This window comes from Schistocerca cancellata, chromosome 6 (genome assembly GCF_023864275.1).
Source record: "Schistocerca cancellata isolate TAMUIC-IGC-003103 chromosome 6, iqSchCanc2.1, whole genome shotgun sequence".
Classification (NCBI taxonomy): domain Eukaryota; kingdom Metazoa; phylum Arthropoda; class Insecta; order Orthoptera; family Acrididae; genus Schistocerca; species Schistocerca cancellata.
In genome coordinates this window covers 216609779-216630417 of record NC_064631.1, presented here as the reverse complement: position 1 = coordinate 216630417, position 20639 = coordinate 216609779, and the positions used below count along the sequence as shown (strand labels likewise).

Sequence of the window (20639 nt, the reverse complement as noted above, 5' to 3'; positions counted from 1 at the left end):
TCACCCTGCTTTTGTTCACTAACAAATCTCCGTAGACATTCTGCAAGCGCCTAAGAATATCTGCGATACTCTGCCTCTCCGCTAAAAGAAACTCGATGAAGCTCTCTGCTAGGAACGCACCTCCGTTACAGACGCCATTTTGAAGGCTGTGTATAGCGCCGCCACCTATTGAAACTGCATAAAACTGAAGCAGAAATGGTCCACAATATCCCACAACAAATACCGTTCTTTTCAGCCGAAATTAGCCCAGAAAAAATTGTTGCATTACTTGTTGTACACTCCTCGTATAATCGTTGTTTAATTGCTAGTGGGGTACTCTCCAAGATTTCCAATAGTACTTCGCGGAGAAAGACACGGTAATAATCTCCACTGAGCGTGTTAAGCAGATGATGTGGCCCCATAGACGGTCGTGAACAGTACTAGCCCACGCATTTATGGTAAATCTCTGTTGATGCCAGAACACATGAGGTATCTTACGATTTCCAACTCCCAAATATGACTACTGTGGTTGTGAAATATTCCTTCCCTTATGAAGGCGGCCTCGTCAGTAAACAAAAATCACGTTTAGGAAGGCAGGGCTCTTTACGATTTAGTGCAGCTCTCAGAGGCAGAGCTCCACGCCCTGGGAAAAGTCAGCAGCTGACAGGTCTTGTACTGTATAATACTTGAACGGACGTTCCACACATTGGCATTGGGGGGTTTCTGGTTCTTCGGATATGGATCATCTGCCGATGCTGGGGCATTCCTCAGTTCTCTGTAATATTGCTTCCTCAAACTAACAAGTTCGGACGCTACCAGTTTCCCGTCGGTCTGATCTAAGGAATCCTGTTTTGCGAAGACGGCCATCAAATTTTTCGAACGTGACATGATTTGGTAACTTCCTCCCTGGTAATCATTCGGCACACGGGCGCCTTGCTGCTTGATCGTTGTATCGTGAAATACATGTCGGCTAACTCAGTTAGTGTGTCATCTTCCACTAAGAATCTGTAAACATCAAGAGAAACTTTCATGTAAAAAATAACACAACATAAACAATAATAATGCAATTGCTTATCGAGAGACGTGGACACTGCAAGCAGTAACGAAAACTTACCCTTCTTTGTAGTAAGATGTAATCGTGTTGCAAATCAGATTCCAGCGCCAACGTGTTTGATATGAAACAGTCAAAACAGCTGTGGACTTTGGCTCAAGGGAAGTCTAGTGACCTGCTCTACACTGGCCCCTAGCGGAGAAATGGTGCACATGTGACATTCGTGTCATAACAAAATTACTTGTGTTAATTCCTCTAATAATTCTACGAATTCGTATTCGCAGTTTTTTTACACCCTTTACATGTCTACTACATCAAGTAACTCCGCTAATATATACATTTTTAATTTATTTTCTTGCCTGTAAAATTTTTTCGTTTTACGTTTCCATCTAGGGCCGTTTCCGTAGTCATCAGTAGATAATCCATAACTGATCTTTTTCCTACTAGGGAAATTACACAGATCTTCTCGTTCTTCAACCCATTCTATAATTTTGTTTGGTGTCGTATATTATTGTCACATTTAATTTATTCTATAGAGACTCATTTCAAATGTTTCTAGTTACAACGTTTTTTATTGACTTCCAGACGTGTTTTCCTCCTGACGTATCAATCAGGATTTTCTTTCTCAATTCAATATCAATGCTTAGCAGCAGAGCTCTTTTGCTCAAAAACCATTTTCTTCCTAGGCTTTTTTGCTGCTGATACTTTTCTTCTTTCAGTCATTTTATGTAATAACTGTCGACAGCAGAAGTGTTTCTCTTACTGGACTAGGTGTTTTACAAAATTACTGTTTATAAATTCAATACCTTCTTTCGCACTACACTTCGTCACTTCCATTGATATGTCGTTTAATATGGCTCTATTCTGTGACAGAATTTGGCGACAATTCCATTCAGCGTGTCTTTCTTACTATCAGTCAGAGGAGCCACTTCGTCTGTAAACGTTAGCACTGTATCTGTTCCTTTACCAGTTCCATTTTTCTGTTAAAAGAAATGGTCAAAAAGTTCTAAACTCGTATCCAGGAGAGTTCGAGTCCAATCCTTCGCATTAGGTAACAGGCTCAAGTCCTATATGACTTCATAAAGTCGCTTCGGACAGAGCGGACGTGATACCTGTAATAATGTACTAGCCAATTTGCTACTCTTACGTGCTTCAAAAAGTTATTTAATGCCCAGTCTTTTAAGTCATTGAGATAAACAGTCGTCATGATCCTCGCCAACAACTACATCCCCTCCCCTCTCCCCTCAGTTACTTCCACTTTCACAAGCAACGGTGAAGGGACAGAGGTTTGAAACTTCTGTTTTTAACTATATAATTTATTTGCGTATATGCGAAAGTGCCCTCTGAAAATCGTGTTTCACGGAACTGTTGCAGCTCGCCGCTATTTCAGTGTACTGAAGAATCGGCACTATCAATTAAGCAATTAAAATTTCTGTTAATTAAGTAATCAATCTCCTTAAAAGGACGAACTGCCAAGAAAATTTTTTAGACTGCGAGACGAAAGTACGGATATAAAATTATAGTGGATGAAGAATAGTGCGCGAAACCATGTCCTGTGTCTTGTGTCAAGCTGAAAACTACTATCAAGGGCTACACTCCTTAGCACCTGCTGCCGTTCATGCATGACGATACAGCACTTAAATTTTTCATGCAATATGATTGGATTCTATTAATAAACTACTGTTAAAACTGTAGTGAACATGCAGTGGTGTACTCTCAATTCCTACGTGTGATAAATGTCTTAATCTAAGGTTTGAATAGTGATTTGTAACATAAATCGACCATCTCTTAGGATTTCTAATCACTATTTCCTAAATATTATTTTTAACGAGTCGCTGTGGGTTCTCATCAAATATTTATTAATGCTATTTGTGAGCCACACGTGAAACTAACGGTGAAGTAAGAGTAATTCCAATATTTTAGTGTGTGGCATCGAGAAGTGCTCCATAAAGTTTTGATAAGGTTGTATGATGTTTTCCACTTTAGCGTATCAGTTATCAGAACGACATGTATTCAGCACCTTAGCTGACGTGTGAAAGAGTACTAGTAAATCAGTAGCGATAGTATTAAAATGAAGATTAATTCCGACAGCAAAATATTTCTTTCACTGCCATGTATTCGTATGAGAACGGAACGAGTAGCTATCGGATGAGACACTAATTCATTTGATATGCAGAAGGACGTTGTGAAAAGACTGGCTCCGAGAAAGAAATACTCTGCCATCAATATGATGGTTTCATTAGGTCAGAATCGTGTATACGGCGCTGTCTGAAATGCGAAGCGCGTATATTTTTTGTTTATCATCAGTCGAACAAACGGCGTTTGCTAATTGTGTAGTTCGAAGGACCAGTCTGTGACCGAACTCATTGTGCTGTAATGGGAAAAGAATTTCCTTGTGTTACACCGAACATATGATTCAACAAAAACTGGAAAACATATGTACGTACTTACTTTGAAAGCACTTTTGGGTTAGTACCTACATGGTTTTTCGAGCATAACATGTAATGTTTCCAAAGTTGGCGGTATATGTTATGATACATTTAATATTCGCTTTTATGCTGCAAACACACTCGGCTATGGCCTAAGTGTCGAAACTGCACTTATGCATTCAAAAGTAAAATAAATCATCCCAATTAAAGGTGGAAAGATGATGTGGTTTAAAAAAGATATTTCTTGGGTACCCATCTAGCAGAAACGGTAAGTTAGCTAATTCTTTGTCACCATATCAAGTTCTGTCTTCAGCGAGCGAGAATAAGAAACGGTTAACATAAGAGTGTCATGTGTGTAGAACCTGTTAAGTTGTGAAATAACTAGCGCTAAATGGATCTGATACCTGTTGCCTTGGCTTTACTCTGGTTCTTCTAATTGAGAAACCAGTTTCTGCAGTAGCAAATCCAGGTGAAGCAAACTGCAACTGCGATCGAAATGTCGATTTCATCCGTTTAGCAGTAGTTATTGTACATGACGCCGCTCTGCACCCAGAAAACTTTCGGCTGCACAAGCCTTCACACTTACTTTATGTATCAACTTCTTCTCTCTACGGTTTGTTTTATTGAAAATAAACGTGAAAGGATTTAAGGGCATTTATGTTCTTGTGGTGTCACCGCCAGACACCACACTTGCTAGGTGGTAGCGAAAAATCGGCCGCGGTCCGGTAGTATACGTCGGACCCGCGTGTCGCCACTATCAGTGATTGCAGACCGAGCGCCGCCACACGGCAGGTCTAGAGAGACTTCCTAGCACTCGCCCCAGTGGTACAACCGACTTTGCTAGCGATGGTTCACTGACAAATTACGCTCTCATTTGCCGAGACGATAGTTAGCATAGCCTTCAGCTACGTCATTTGCTACGACCTAGCAAGGAGCCATTACCAGTAACTATTGATGCTGTAAAACATGTACCGTCAAGAGCGACGTTCACCATTTACGGATTGAAGTTAAGTATTCCAACAGCTACGTCCTTTTTTGCGACAGTCTAATTTCCTTGTCCTGTTCCAGAACTCACACCAGCCTGCGTGAGCTAAAACGCGTGCCTTTCGGCTTCCTCTCAAAACCGGTGTTGGCTCTCCTGCCAACCCACAACAGTTCTCTCGTAGTAAACGAAATGGTATTATACTTTCACTTGTAATTTTCGCCTCCTGCTATATGTAGTCCCATAAGGATGCAACACTTTTTCGCCTCAAAGCAAGATGGTTTTATTCATGAATTAAATGCTTTCCACATCTACATCCATATCTGCATACATACTCCGGAAACCGCCTTAGGTTTCATGACGGAGAGTACCTTCTACCTCTACTAGTCATCTCCTTTCCTGTCCCAATCGCAAACAGAGCGAGGGAAAAATGACTGCCTAAATGCCTCCGTATGAGACCTAATTTCTTGCATTCTTATCTAATGATCCTTACACGAAATAATCAATGGTAGCAGCAGAATTTTTCTGCAGTCGGCCTCAAATGCCGATATTGTAAATTTCCGCAACAATGCCTTGCGAAGAGTGCGTAGCCTACCCTGCACGGGATTCCCATTTGAGTTCACGAAGCATGCTGATCGAACCAACCGGTAGCAAATGTAGCATCACGCTTCTGAACTGCTTCGGTTTCTTCCTTTGATATGACCTGCTGTGGCTCCCAAACACTCGAACAGTACTCAAGAATGGGTTGCATTAGCGTTCTATACCCCGTCTCCTTTATGGATGAGCTACATGTTCCCAAAATTCTCCCAATAAAAAGAACTCGCGCGTTCGCCTGCTCTATTACCAACATGACTTGCTCATTCCGTTTCATATTGCTTTGTAACGTTACCCGCTTGGATATTTAATCGATGTGATGGTGTCACGTTGCACCCTACTAATGCTGATTCTAATGTTACAGTGTTGTTTCTCCTACTCATCCGCTTTAACTTACATTTTTCTCCATTTCATATTAATCACACCAACTAGAAATTTTCTATAAGTCATCTTGTATACTCTTACAGTCATCTAACGACGACACCTTCCCACACGCCACAGCGCCACCAACACGCAGCCGTAAATTGCTGCTCACCTTGCCCATCAGGTCATTTATGTATATATATCAATAGAGAACAAAAGTGGTCCTATCACTGTTCCCTGGGGCACTTCTGACGATACCCTTGTCTCTGATGAACACTGGCATTCAAGGGCAGCGTACTGGGTTCTGTTAATTAAGAAGCCTTCGAGCCACTCACATATCTGGGAAACTAAACTGAATGCTCGGACCTTCGTCAGCTGTGTGCAGTGGCGCATCGTGTCAAACGCTTTCCGAAATCTAGGTATATGGAATCTGCCTGTAGTACTCCGTCCGTGATTTGTAGAAAATCATGTGAGAAAAGGGCAAGGCAACTTTTGCAGGAGCGATACTTTCTGAATCCATGCTGATTTGTGGACAGAAAGCTTTTCCGTTTCAAAGAAATTTGCCGGCCGCGGTGGTCTAGCGGTTCAGGCGCTCAGTCCGGAACCGCGCGACTGCTACTGTCGCAGGTTCGAATCCTGCCTCGCGCATGGATGTGTGTGATGTCTTTAGCTTAGTTAGGTTTAAGTAGTTCTAAGTTCTAGGGGACTGATGACCACAGATGTTAAGTCCCATAGTGCTCAGAACCATTTGATCCATTTTTTCAAAGAAATTTGTTACGTTCGAACTCAGATTGTCTTACTATTCTGCAGCAGAACGATGTTATGGGTTTTAGTCTGTAATTATGAAGCTCAGTTCTTTTATCTTTCTTATATACAGGAGTCACCTCGTCTTTTTCGCTGGGCGAGAGATTCGCGATAAAAGCAGGCTAAGTAAGACGCCACTGCAGCAGAGCACTCTTAGTAAACCAGAATGAGATTTACACTCTGCAGCGGAGTGTGCCCTGATATGAAACTTCTTGGCAGATTAAAACTGTGTGCCCGACCGAGACTCGAACTCGGGACCTTTGCCTTTCGCGGGCAAGTGCTCTACTTGAACGCAAGGCAAAGGTCCCGAGTTCGAGTCTCGGTCGGGCACACAGTTTTAATCTGCCAGGAAGTTTCATACCAGCGCACACTCCGCTGCAGAGTGAAAATTTCATTCTGGAAACATCCCCCAGGCTGTGGCTAAGCCATGTCTCCGCAATATCCTTTCTTTCAGGAGTGCTAGTTCTGCAAGGCTCGCAGGAGAGTTTCTGTAAAGTTTGGAAGGTAGGAGACGAGATACTGGCAGAAGTAAAGCTGTGAGTACCGGGCGTGAGTCGTGCCTCGGTAGCTCAGATGGTAGAGCACTTGCCCGCGAAAGGCAAAGGTCCCGAGTTCGAGTCTCGGTCCGGCACACAATTTTAATCTGCCAGGAAGTTTCATATCAGCACACACTCCGCTGCAGAGTGAAAATCTCATTCTGGAAACATCCCCCAGGCTGTGGCTAAGCCATGTCTCCGCAATATCCTTTCTTTCAGGAGTGCTAGTTCTGCAAGGTTCGCAGGAGAGCTTCTGTGAAGTTTGGAAGGTAGGAGACGAGATACTGGCAGAAGTTTCACTCTTAGTAAAACCGGACTGGTATTGCATCTGGACCTGGCGACTTTCTAATTTCCAATTCTTTTAGTTGCTTCTCTGCGCCACTGATGCCGGTTTCTATGTGCCCCATGCGAGAGTCTGTACGACAGTCAAACGGCGATACGTTTGTATGATCCTTCCACGGGAATGATTTCTTAAACGTGAAATTTAAAACTTCGGCTTTCCTTGTGCTGTTTTCTGTTGCACTCCAGACTGGTCGACGAGTGACTGCATAGAAACCTTCCACCCGCTTAGTGATCTTACGTCTCGGGTTCTCGGTAAGATGTTTCGCTAAGGTATGATTGTGGAAGTCACATTTACCTTTCCACAGATGCACAAATTTCTACTAATTTTTACCTGTCAATATTTGCTCGCTCTTTCTTGACCTGGCAGTACAGTAATCTCTGTTTCCTCTACATTTGTCGAATTTGATTGTTAAAGCATCCTTAATCCACTTACTTGGTGTGATTTATTACAACCAGTTTAAACCTTGCCCATAATACGTCCATATGCGTCAGGTTATTTGTTCCACAATTCTTTGGTTATAAAACCCTAGTTTTCAAAATAATCTCCGTTTAATTCTGTGGGCTTACGCCACCTTAATGTGAGAGTATGTCCCACAGGTCTGCGCCGCAATCAGGTTCTTGCCGCTTCAATAGCTTCCCCATCATTGCTGAAGTACTTCTGTCGGAGTCCATTTTTAAGTGGCCCAAAGAGGTAAAGTCAGAAAGTGTGGAAGATCTGGGCTGTAGGTTCGATCAGGAAAAACAATCCACCAAAGTTTCGTGATCTCCTCTCTGGTGGGCAGACTTGTGTGTGGCCGCACGCTATCATAAAGTCGAGAAGTGCATTCGCTTTTTTGTAGCCACGAACAAGCTGTAATATTTTTCAGCTTCCTAACAGCCTCACAATAGACATCGGAGTTGATCGTTTCACCATGACGGACGACATCTAGCAGAACAACCCCCCTGTGTCCCAGAAGACTAGCCATGACTTTACCACTTCTTCATAGGAGGATTGTGTGGTGCCACACAAAGTGGTGAGCCAATGTCTCATCGCCTGTGCAAATTTTTGACAGTAAATCTTATCCACTAGTCTTAAAACGAGCGAGCAGTTCGGCACAGATGAATCTTTCCGCTTTATGCTTTTCAGTTAGGCTTCAAGGAACCCGGCGGGCACAAATTTTTGAAAACTGTAACTGGTGGACGTGTGTATCAGCACTACCATCAGAGGCAAGTTGAGCTCTGAGTTGCTTGATTGTTGTTCGTCGATCACCTTAAAGAAGAGTGTCTGCAACATTGTAGGCGTGCGGCAGTGTGTGGTCGGCCTACTCGTGGAGGATCACACAGATTTCCTTCTCCTTGTTCTATCGATGGCAGACGCTTTGGTCAGCGACGTAGCGCGTGTTAATGCACTGCCCGATGTCCTTAGACGTTTTTCTACTCCCAGACTCTTAGGAAAATTAAAAAAAAAAGTTACAGTCAGATCGTGGCCACAAAAACCTGAATGCAGTACTCGGCTACATGACAGCGCAAGGCCACACAAAAGTCTGCGCACCCGTGAGGAGATCGCAAAACGTTGGTGGATTGTTCTTCTGGTTTTCCTCCAAAAGAAAATCAATAATTACTCTTTGTCTCAAAGGGGACATTCTCAGGTGTAAATAAACGATATTGAAGAAACTTGGCGCGTATGTAGAGAGATCAAAATAATGCAATATATAATTTTTTGTTTTCACACAGTTTCACTTTTAAGGGGTAATTTGGCATTTTAGGTTTAGAAGAATTGTATTCAAAACCATGTTATTTAAAAATGTATTTCATATAAAAGTTAAAATCTAATTAACACTCTTGAAAACTGTATAATCAACTTTTGTAATAATTTGAAACTTCGCAAATTACCATACCATCATTAATTAATTCTGAAAGAAAACCTTTTTCTACAACATAAATTGAAGAAGTTTCAATTAACATCCATCCATGTATAATGAAGCTGGTATCTGAAATATTTGGAAAATAATCTGCACTCAATATGCTGTCGGAATATTTTCAACAAACCTAATTAAAATATCTAAACGTTCGTTATTATTCTAATTATTTATTTTACTTATTTCTGTTTTATGTTTTCAATTGTTATTTTACGTTTTAAATTCATTTTTTACTTTAATTTTTCTCGTGTATGTAGTTTGTTAATTGAAAATAATAAGTTAGTCATTATTATGATACAAAATCATTAACATAATGATTATCTGTAAGCAAATGCGTAAAACTTAACTTTTTTTACGTCATGCGCATAGAATGAATGAAATTTAATCACGTAATACGCACGACGGACATCAAAATATAAAATAAAATTCTGCAGAATTCGCAAATTGTGGCGGCCGATCCGCTACATTCGTGATTTGACTCGGCATATTTCAGTGCACTGGAAAACCTTGACAAAGAGAAAAAATGATGTACTAATGGTAGCAGCTTGATTATATTGTTTCTCAAGTGGAAACTGACACCCATAAACATTCAGCAGGATTAGATCCAAAAATTTTCTCGTTAAGTTCTTCCAACGTCGAATGTCATATACGAGTACATCTAATGGCTGCGCCTGTCCCGTCGAGCCTATTGGGATGACCAGATGAAAAAATTCTTTGCCGTCAGGTATGATGCTCAAATCGGTTCATTCACAGTTAACACCCCAAGAATCTAACAATAATACAGATTTTTTTTGCTGCAATGCGAAAGAAAATTTCTGTCGAATATCTTTTGACGAGGTCAGACATTAGTTTACCAGATTTTGATGCCGTCACAAAAACAGTTGGAGATTCTGAAGGACTTTCTCGAATTCTTGCTCTAAATTCTCTTTTAGTTTCTTTCATAACTTTGAAATGGGTGGTCAGTGAGAAAAAACCGTTTTGAGCGTCGTACCTAAGGACAAGAAAATTGTTCGTCTGGGGATCCCAAAAGGATCGATGGGTCGATTGGACGTTGGATGTTGCAAGTACTCTGTGAGAGGATTTTCAGCTCTAGTTTTGCTGGTTGAATATGATGTCAGTATCCACTTGAGAAACAATATAATCAAACAGTGGTCTGTAGTACATGATCAGTTCTCTTCGCCAAGATTTTCCAATGTATTGAAACACGCCTGGTTGGAATCGGGCTGTTTAGAGGATCACCTACCATAACCTGAAATGCTGCTGAATTTTGTTTGATATTGTCAGTCGTGTGTATTACGTGTTGGAGTTTCGTTCATTTTAGGTGCATAATTTACAGGTAATCAAGATTGTAATGATTTTGTATGTTAATAATGAGTTGTTTGTTACTTTCAATTAACAAAATACACCTATGTGTAATGGTAAACCAAAAAAAACATGAATAACAATTTGAAACACAAAACAAAAATAAGTAAAACAAATAATTAATATAATTATGAATGTTTAGATATTTTAATTAGGTGCGTTGAAAATACTCCAACGGAACATTGTGTGTAACTTATTTTTCGCAAATTGTATTTCAGAAATCAGCTTTGTTAGACAGTAGAGGATGTGGCGTAAAAGCTTCTTTAATTTATGTTACAACAAAAGTTTAATTTTTTTCAAAAATGATTGAAGGTGGTGAGGTATTTTGTAAAATTTCATATTATTACAATAGTTGATTATAGAGTTTCAATAACGTTAATTACCTTTCAACTTTTAAATGAAATCCATTTTTTTAATATCTTGGCTTCGAAGATATTTCTTCTAAAATACATCTGTCAAATTACCTTTCGGGATGTGTTTTACCCCTTAAAAGTGAAATTGGGCAAAAAAGAAATAAATATGTTGCATTAATTTGATCTCTCTTCACACCCGCCAAGTTTCGTCAAGATCGCTTATTTACACCTGCGAATTTTCCCTTGTCGGTCATACAGCTTTGAAAAAGCTGTCATCTACCGGGAGTTGCTGGAAATGTGAGATGATGCTTGAGTGTTTAAGAACGTCGCAAAAAAATTATTATTTTTTGAACCAAAATTGACAGAGAAAAAGGTGTTACATTACTTATTGAACGTCCTCACAATGTCACGCCAAAGAGCGTCTTCGCAAGAAAATGTTTTTCGACATCAGCGATCGAGCTGCTTATCTAGTGTAAGGATTTTAACTGCAAAATTGTGGCCATTCCACTAGAGGCAATAGCATGTCTTTTAAAATTTGCACATTTCTTGGGACATGACTTTTTTCGATCATAGTTGATCATCTTCAGATCCACGTAGTTCTGTAGGCAAGCCTATGGTCTATATGAAACTAGATACAACGGGTTGCCTACGCAAAATACATGGATCAGAGGACTTTGACAGAAACTAATCACATCACAAAAATAAATGTGCAGTTGAGGCGGGAATAAACGATAAAGTTTAAATATAAACACAGTTGCGGAAACTCTATCGGCGAATCTGTCAAGAATAGTGAGCCGGTCTTTTACTGAACGACAAAGTTTCACCATTGTTGGTGACAGTCAATATGAGGCAACTGTCTAACTTTTGCCAGATCGCGTTGCCTGCTGAATTAAAGATAAAACATGAAAAATATGTAATATTCATGACAAGAAGCTTTCGGTATGCAAAGGCGTCCTGTTTATCCAATTACGTTAGAGTCTGCCACATACTGATAAAAGTGGATGAAAGAGGAAAGTAATGCAAGACAGTGCGACTGTGAGGTGGTTTGTGAGTTTGTGCTGTGTGTGCGCGCGCTTCACTCGACTGGGTGGTCATGCCAAGGAGATGAAGGGACTTGCCTGCGTCGTGAATGGGGCTGAAGCCGTCATCCCGTGGCGACAGCCGGTACCCGTAGAACTGTAACTTGGCCACCTGGTTCTTGGCGCCCGCCCTACGCCACTCTTTGTGCGCTATGCCTGAAGTCCAGTCGGCGCCTCCTGGGGACACAACACGGCTGCCATGTAACACAAGTCGCGCTGCTCGCTGGCGGCTTCGCGGCCTCTTCTGCGTCTTGTGCTGTCTGAAAACCACCGACGACTCGAGAGACAGAAGCGTCTTACATCTGGAAAGGGTCTCTTTCCAGCTGTACTGATATCATCAAGTAAGCGGGATCGAGGAATGCTCACTGTCCTGTGCATGCACACTTGTTGTTCATTACTTGATTTTCATTGAAAGTAATGCATTACAGGAGAACGACAGCTACAGTACAATTTTGCTAACACAGATACTCTTTATTTTACAGTGAAGCACCAAAGAATCTGGTACAGACATGCGTATTAAAATACAGAGATATAAAAACAGGCAGAATACGGCGCTGCGCAACAAGTGTCTGGCGCAGTTGTTACATCGGTTACTGCTGGGGAGGTTATCAAGATTTAAGTGATTCTGAACGTGGTGTCATAGTCGGCGCACGAGCGATTGCATACAGCATCTCCGAAGTAGCTAGGAAGTTGGGAGTTTCCCGTACTACTATTTCACAAGTGTATCGTGTATACCACGAATCCGATAAAACATCAAATTTCCGACATCGCTGCGGCCGGAGAAAGATCCTGCAAGAACGGAAGCAACGACTACTAAAGAGCGTCGTTCAACGTGACAGAAGAGCAACCCTCCCATTAATTATTGCTGATTTCAATGCTGGGCCATCAATAAGTGTCTGCGTGAGAACCTTTTCAACGAAACATCATCTATATGGGCTTTCGGAGCCGAAGGCCCACTCGTGTACGCTTGATAACTGTAGGACACAAAGCTTTACGCCTCGCCTGGGACCGTCAACACCAACATTGGACTGTTGATGACTGGAAATATGTTGCCTGGTCGGACGAGTCTCATTTCAAATTGTATCAAGAGGATGGACTTCTATCGGTATTGAGACAACCTCATGAAACCATGGACCCTGTATGTCACCAGGGGACTGTTCAAGCTGGTGAAGGCTCTGTAATGGTGTGAGGTATATGGTTGGAGTGATATGGGACCACTGATACGTCTAGATACAACTTTGACAGGTGACATGTACGTAAGCAACCTGTCTAATCACCTGCAAAGGCTCACCGGCCATTTGACGATCTTCTTCAGTGCAGATGCACAAACAGTGCCCGAACGCTTACGGGAACCGGCAGTAAAGCCGCGAGTAATGAGTATGACGGGCAGGGGCACTATGAATATAGTGCGGGACAACAAGTTGCGAATGTGGGTTTCACGGGAGGCGTGCCAGAAATAATTCCCTGCAGTCGCACTATCCTGTGTGTCCTCGGTGGCTCAGATGGATAGAGCGTCTGCCATGTAAGCAGGAGTCCCGGGTTCGAGTCCCGGTCGAAGCACACATTTTCAACTGTCCCCGTTGACTTATATCTACACCTGTATGCAGCTAACGGTATTCATTTCATTGTAATTTCATATACCCATTAATGTCCATTTTGCGTTCCGACGGACTTGGGCAATTCCAGCAGGACAATGCGACACGTCACACGCTAAGGAGTGTCTCCAGGAACACTCTTCTGGATTTAAGCATTTCCGCTGGCCACCGATCTTCCCAGACATGAACATTTTTGAGCATACCTGGGATACCTTGCAACGTGCTGTTCAGAAGAGATCTCCACCTCATCGTACTCTTACGGATTTATGGACAGCCCTGCAGGAATCATGGAGCTGGAGGTGCTACTTCAGACATTAATCTACTTCATGACACTTCGTGTTGCGGCACTTCTGCGTGCTCGCTGGGGCTCTACACGATATTAGGCAGGTGTGCCAGTTTCTTTAGCTCTTCAGTGTATTTACAACAGGTACTGTTTCCAGAATGAATTTTCAATCTGCAGCGGAGTGTGCGCTGATTCGAAATTTCGTGTCAGATTCGAACTGTGCCCCAGACTGCGCCTGTAATCGAGGACCTTTCCTGAATTTACCAGGGAATTTCGAATCAGCGTACACTACACCGCTGAGTACAACCTCATTCAGGGAACAGCCCACAGACTGTGGCGAAGCCATTTCTCCACAGTACCTTTCTTTTGAGTGCTTTTCGCGCAAGGTATGCAGGAGAACTTCTGTGAAGTTTGAAGATGACTTACTGGTCGAAGTAGAATGGTGAAGGCACTCGGCGAATTGTTACTGGATAGAACAGTTTGTAACGCGTTTCCCAATGAAAGGTAAACGTTCCGGATTTAGCATACAGTTTTAAACTACCAGGATGTTTCAGTCCTAATTTCATTTCATTTCCCCACGTCATTCCCATATCTTATCAATGAAGAATGAGGAAATTAGGATAGTGAAGAACTTGGGTGTAACTTTGGATTAGCTTTTCAATAGGGCAGAAAATACTGTTGCGACGTATGGGAAGACTTCTGGTTTCCCCTGTGCTTCAAAAATTTCGCAACATTGTGACATTACTGTCACATATATTGTATCATTCTCTGCCGCTATTTCATCGGTATTATTTTGTGAATACTGGACCTGAGAGCTGTTTGCTTAGGAGAAAAGCTTTGATTCATGCTGTTGTGTGTTGTGGACAGAGATGGCGCTCTGTCCTAGCTGTAGGTGGTGGGTGCCATACCTCCACAGCCATCACTAGAGAATAATTGGGTTCGACATTTTTGCTTTTCCTGCATGGAAATTAAAGGCCAATGTGTCAGAACACTGTCCGACCAGTGGATGTTCTGGAAAACTACTGCAGATACACGTGTGGGACACATTTTATTAGTTTCACCAGACCAAAAACAACAAAATAAATGGAAATCGTGCTTTACTTTAACCCCGTATAGTTTTGCGATGGCTTCAAATTAGCGAAGTTGCTACATTTCAGACGAAATTGTTTGTTAGCCGTAACTCTGTAACTAAACATTTTCGGACCTATGTTTATATCAACTTTTTTCTTTAGTTTTACTTGTAGAATAACATATTAAAATATTTGCGTATCTTCGTAAATCATCCTATATGAACAATTACCGTATCCCTTCCATGTGCAATCTCTGCAGGAGCTGAACATAGGTGATCCTGATTTTCAACGCCGTGGGACTTTCTATGACTGCTGCTGAACCAACGCAGTTTCCTATTTCACGTCATTTCCATATTCTATCATCTTCAGTCAACCGCAGCAACTAACTGACAATGTTTACAGTCCACGCCAGCGCGCTGCGGCATTGTGTTCGTTGCACACGGCATCAACGACGTTGTCATATCTGACAAACAAAGCATTTCCTGCAATAAGTTGTAATTAATTTTTTAGTTTATTTTTTTAGTGTAGTTTGTAGACAACAATTATGGATCACCCTGTACATTTACCTTACGGCATCATCTTTTCGCAGCGACACTTTCAATCTCGCGGCGGGCAGTGATCACAATGTTTTGGTATTTAAACATTCTGTTTAGAGTATAAAATTTATTTGTCTATATATTTGAAAGTTTTAATTTTGGACGACTGAAAAAATAAGAAACTGGAGATATGAATATTTGCAGACATTTTCGTAAAATACGTAGTAATAATCAATTGTGACAAGTTGAAACTGTCTTTTGAAACAGGTGCTGAACTGGACTATTCATTTCCAGCATCATCGCATTGTTTGCTCCATTAAACAGCAAAAATATTTCGGCAATATTGCTGAGGAATACGAATCTTGAGCATATTAGACGAACTTTGTGTGCCTGCAGGATTTAATGGCTAATCGAAGCTTTGAGCCAGTCCATGGGGCATTCTCGGATAGCACAATAGGTACCACTGTGCCCCCGAATTCAGCGTGCTTGACGTCTGGCTCAATTTAGCACTTAACTTGCTACAGTTCCATTAACAGGCAAAAATCTCAGATACAGAAACGTTCTTCATCCGACGAAAGAAGAATGGAAGAGTAGGATTTGACACTCCGTCGGCAGCGTGGTCGTTAGAAACGGAGCACAAGTTCAGATTAAGGCATGATGGGGAAAGAAATCTTCAAAGGAATCATCCTGGAACTTGTCTGAAACGAGTTGTAGAGCTTATGGAGAATCTAAATCTGTCCGGAGGGAGATTTGTCCGTCGTCCTCCTGAATGAGAATTCAGTGTCCTAACCACTGCGCAACCTCCCTCGATAAAATCCGATGAAAGAATGTGCTATAACTGTAAGCAGCTACTGTAAGTCAGTCTTCAGTGTTCGGAATGCACTGCGCATCAAAATAACAAAAAAGTCATTTTGTGACTGATGACAGTTTTCTGTTGTCACTAAAGTGCGAAACACAGTCTCTGCTTCTCAGTAGCTTTCGTTCATTTCGTTGTGATCGGATGTAGTGAATAGTCATTGTTGCGAGCTGCTGTTAATTTGACTAGGTAAGTAGAATAAGTTGCTGGGGGTATGATGTGACCGCATCACACAGTTTACGTTATGAACTCTGTAATTTTAAACACTTTGTATTTTGTATTAGTTGAGAAATATCACCAGGACTGGCTAACAAGGACAGAGGAAGATTTTGAGGCTACTGTAACGCATTGGCTATGTGAGGTGGAAGATAATAAAGACAGTGATGCTGAAACTGCCAAACAAAAGTGATGCTGAACGCAACAATCAACGCGATACTGAATCTGAACTGCATGTGTATCAGATAGTGATGAATGTGAACGAATTATTGAAAGAACAAAACAAAACACTTTCTATGGTCTCAACCGATATAACTCGATCAGCTTCGAGTGTGTAGATGAAAGAAAATTTTCTCAATTTGAGGGTCTGTAAAATTACCTTAAATTTAAGCTTACATGATTAATCTTTGTTTCGTTTTATATTCTTAACACTGATGCACATAAATAGACTGTTTTCAATCAACAAAGATACGATTTAAAGTTTTTTTCAGTATCTAACAGATACATTGCAATTTGAAGTTGGTGCACAAGCCAGATATTAATTTTTAAACAGGCTATTGTTAGCTTTTGATTTTGTAAAGCTTTTTTGAGATCAATAAACAGTGGGAATAGCCTGTATTCATTACGTTATATTTCAGCCTGAATGCCTGTCTAGAAAGTGCAGTAAGAGTCTGGGGTATGTGAATATCCTGTTACCCAGTTTATTTCATGAAACATTTACGAGACTCACTGTGCGTTAAGATAAAAGTAATTATATGATACAGATGTTTAGCTAACGTGAAGTGCAAGCATCCATAGGAGTAAACGGGAAAACTGTATTTTTATGTCCTCGTCGTTGATACATCTGTCCTTATCTAAGCGGTGTAATGACATGTAGCGATATTCTCTTCTTTATCGAAGTTTTCTGCAAAAAGCAGAGGTACCAATGTCGAAGGAAAATAACGCAATATGGGCAGTGCATTGCAGCCACCAGTTACAAATCAGAGGGAGCCGGGATGCACTGATGTAATTGCATTTCAATTACTTCTTAATGAATTGCTTCCAGGTTCTCGAGTTAGCTGGAACTGACCTACATAACGGACAGCAACACAAGCTAAGCGAATTGGTTGAACGCTTTAATACACGTTTATCTGTAAATTATAGTTTGGACGACCACACACTGCACATTCAAGGTGCCTCTTAGTGACATATGGATTGTGCATTACCACTGCTAAAATACTGGTTGCATTCATTAGTTGCTGTTCTGTTTCGTATCCATATTTTATTTTTCAGAGTTCCAGTTTATTAACCTATTTTTAAAATTGACTGCAAAAACAGTTTGTGGGGAACTTCACGACAGTGTACCATTCAGATTAAAGCTGCATTGTGACCTAACAGATTGACGACATTTGCTACCGACTTTCTCAATTTTGGTATCGTTGTGTACCAAGCAAATGTACACAGTGAATAATGTGAGAGGCCGCCACCATACAGGAACAACCATTCGCAGTCGTCTCTCAGCTTCATGCAGAGGCATCCAAGAGGCGCTCACAGGCATGGACTTCTTTCTGCTTCCGCACTACTTCCCTCGGCGCGTCGTCTACGTCAGCTGATACTGTGGACAGCCGACATTACGCATAAGGATCATGGTCAGCCGTGGACTACGTTGTTTCCGCCTGGTATGGGCAGACACGGAAATCCTTCGGCCGACAGGCACTAAAACACATGTCGTGGACACTCCAACAGTTTCGCACCTGCAGCTAGATAGTTCAATTCAGTGCTTGCAGTAAGATCTGCACAACACTCTGAAGACAACCTTCCGACTTAGCAGTCGATATTTGAAGAGAACCTGGACCACTGACAGAGTGTCTGCACAGTTGCAGTCGGTTAAAGTGATCATATTATAGGCTGCAATGAGACGACAAAGCTATTTTAATTTCTATGTATTACATTTAGAACATCAAGTACCACGCATCAAAATGCACCAAAGTTAAATACCATTTTGTAAGATGCTCTTAATAAAAGTTATTTATTATTTCTTGTTGCGTAGCCACATTTCTGTTAGAATGTTTCCCTGTCAGACGAGTGTTTAGAGCCTACCTTTAAGGAATTACTGCATTGAAACATTTTTCTTCTACCGCGGATGTTTGGGCTGAATTAGTAGTAGCTTTCATTTACTACATTCGCAAGTGGTATACGTTGTGAAAGTCTGGATGGTTTCATTAGAAAGTTGCCTGACCACTGCAACAGCAGAGCACAACATGATTGGCTTCAAGAGCACAGATCAACGAACGAACCGTTCCTGAGTTATTTGGTGGTGAGTTCGGAAGCTAATTATTGGCATGCATCACAGAGATGTCCGTTGAAGCTTAGCTGTAAGCTCATCTCTATATGTGCTCATTGTGGATATTTGGGATGGCCTCTCTTCGGTACCTCACTTTGTTTTGTTCTGTTTATTTACTGGGTTCCACGGGAGCATGCGAGACAAAGTTACCTGGTAACGGAACGAGTAAGTACATAGTTTACACATGCTGATTAGAAAATTTATAAGCAAATGAATTAAATTCATATGTATTATAAAAATGTATGTGTGTGCGAGTATTTGTGTGTGTTCCATATTTCTTCCTAAACCATTGGACCGATTTCAACCAAACTTGGTGCACATACCCCTTACTGTCAAGCAACAAACAATGTTGGGGCTATAACCACCTTTCTGTCGTAGTTCAGGAGATACGACGTCATAAACACTGAGAGCGTGAAGACTGCCGCATCATGTATGTCGTTTAAATTTGCTACATCATTGCTACAAACTGTATTCGCAACATATTTCGCAGACAGTGTCCACATATGCCGCTGAATGTACCTACACAAAGATATCACTGTACGTCAAGTAGTTCACGAGATATGACATCATAAACGCTGAAATGTGCGAAAAACTACCGCATCATGCATGAAGTTTTGATACATGTATTCTCTACAAATAAGCCACTCTTACACTCGAATCAACTTAAGAAAATTCCTGTCACCTGGCAGCTCTTTCGACAGCTTTCAACTACGAAGAGCTGTGTGAGAAAACAATAGCCGTCTACAGAGCTATGAAGAAGTATTGCCATACAGACGTTTACGAAATCTGCGCCCAGCGTCAGAAAATGTTTCATAATTTCGCTGATATTTTCATGAATACATAGAAACGAAATTTTTTCGATGTTGCAGTCCAAAAACAGCTCATTTTCGTATTCGTTACTATTAGAAAACTGGCAAAATGAATACCCAGGCAACGCCACATTTGTCAGGTAGTAATTAATAAAACACGAAAAAAATTGCGAATGATTGTGCAAGTAAATAATACCTTACAGTAAAACGTTTTAAACAGCTGCCCGGAACAACTTCACAAAAGAAGACTGTGCCACGAGGAAATCTTTCAACTTAGATTTGAATACTTGGGTTTAGGAATCATTCTTTTAGTTCTGTAAGACTATTGAAATTGAAACGTGTTGAATAGTGTACACCTTTCTGTGCATTTCTTAAGGAAGTGTTACGCATGTGCATGTCGCTTTTCCGTATAGTGTCACTTCTGTAATGTTTGGAAGGTCGGAGACGAGGTACTGGCAGAAGTAAAGCTGTGAGGACGAGGCGTGAGTCGTGCTTGGGTAGCTCAGTTGGTAGAGCACTTGCCCGTGAAAGGCAAAGGTCCCGAGTTCGAGTCTCGGTCCGGCACACAGTTTTAATCTGCAAGGAAGTTTCATATCAGCGCACACACCGCTGCAGAGCGAAAATCTCATTCTGGAAACATCCCCCAGGCTGTGGCTAAGCCATGTCTCCGCAATATCCTTTCTTTCAGGAGTGCTAGTTCTGCAAGGTTCCCAGGAGAGCTTCTGTAAAGTTTCGAAGGTAGGAGACGAGGTACTGGCAGAAGTAAAGTTGTGAGGACGGGCCGTGAGTCGTGCTTGGGTAGCTCAGTTGGTAGAGCACTTGCCCGTGAAAGGCAAAGGCCCCGAGTTCGAGTCGCGGTCCGGCACACGGTTTTAATCTGCCAGGAAGTTTCATATCAGCGCACACTCCGCTGCCGAGTGAAAATCTCATTCTGGAAAGAGAAAGTTGTTTAAGCCATCCGTCATGTTCACTGGAGTTCATTGATATACATCAAGAAAAGCAATATATCAGAACAGGAACCCCCCACCCACCCACAATCCGATACTTAATATGACTCCCTAATTACATAAATTTTCCCACTTAAGCAAAAGTACTGCATGAGCCACACAATGAAATACTCGTGTTAAATCAAAGAAAATATCTACCGTTATCGTCATATCTTTTAGGACTGCTAGTGCT

General features: G+C 41.4%; 1 non-coding gene across 1 annotated transcript; it reads left to right on the top strand.

Moving 5' to 3' along the window:
* Positions 1–19950: 19950 nt before the first annotated feature.
* Positions 19951–20025, top strand: Trnas-uga (transfer RNA serine (anticodon UGA)). Its single transcript has one exon. It is a non-coding gene; the product is annotated as a tRNA-Ser (tRNA).
* The last annotated feature ends 614 nt before the right edge of the window (positions 20026–20639 follow it).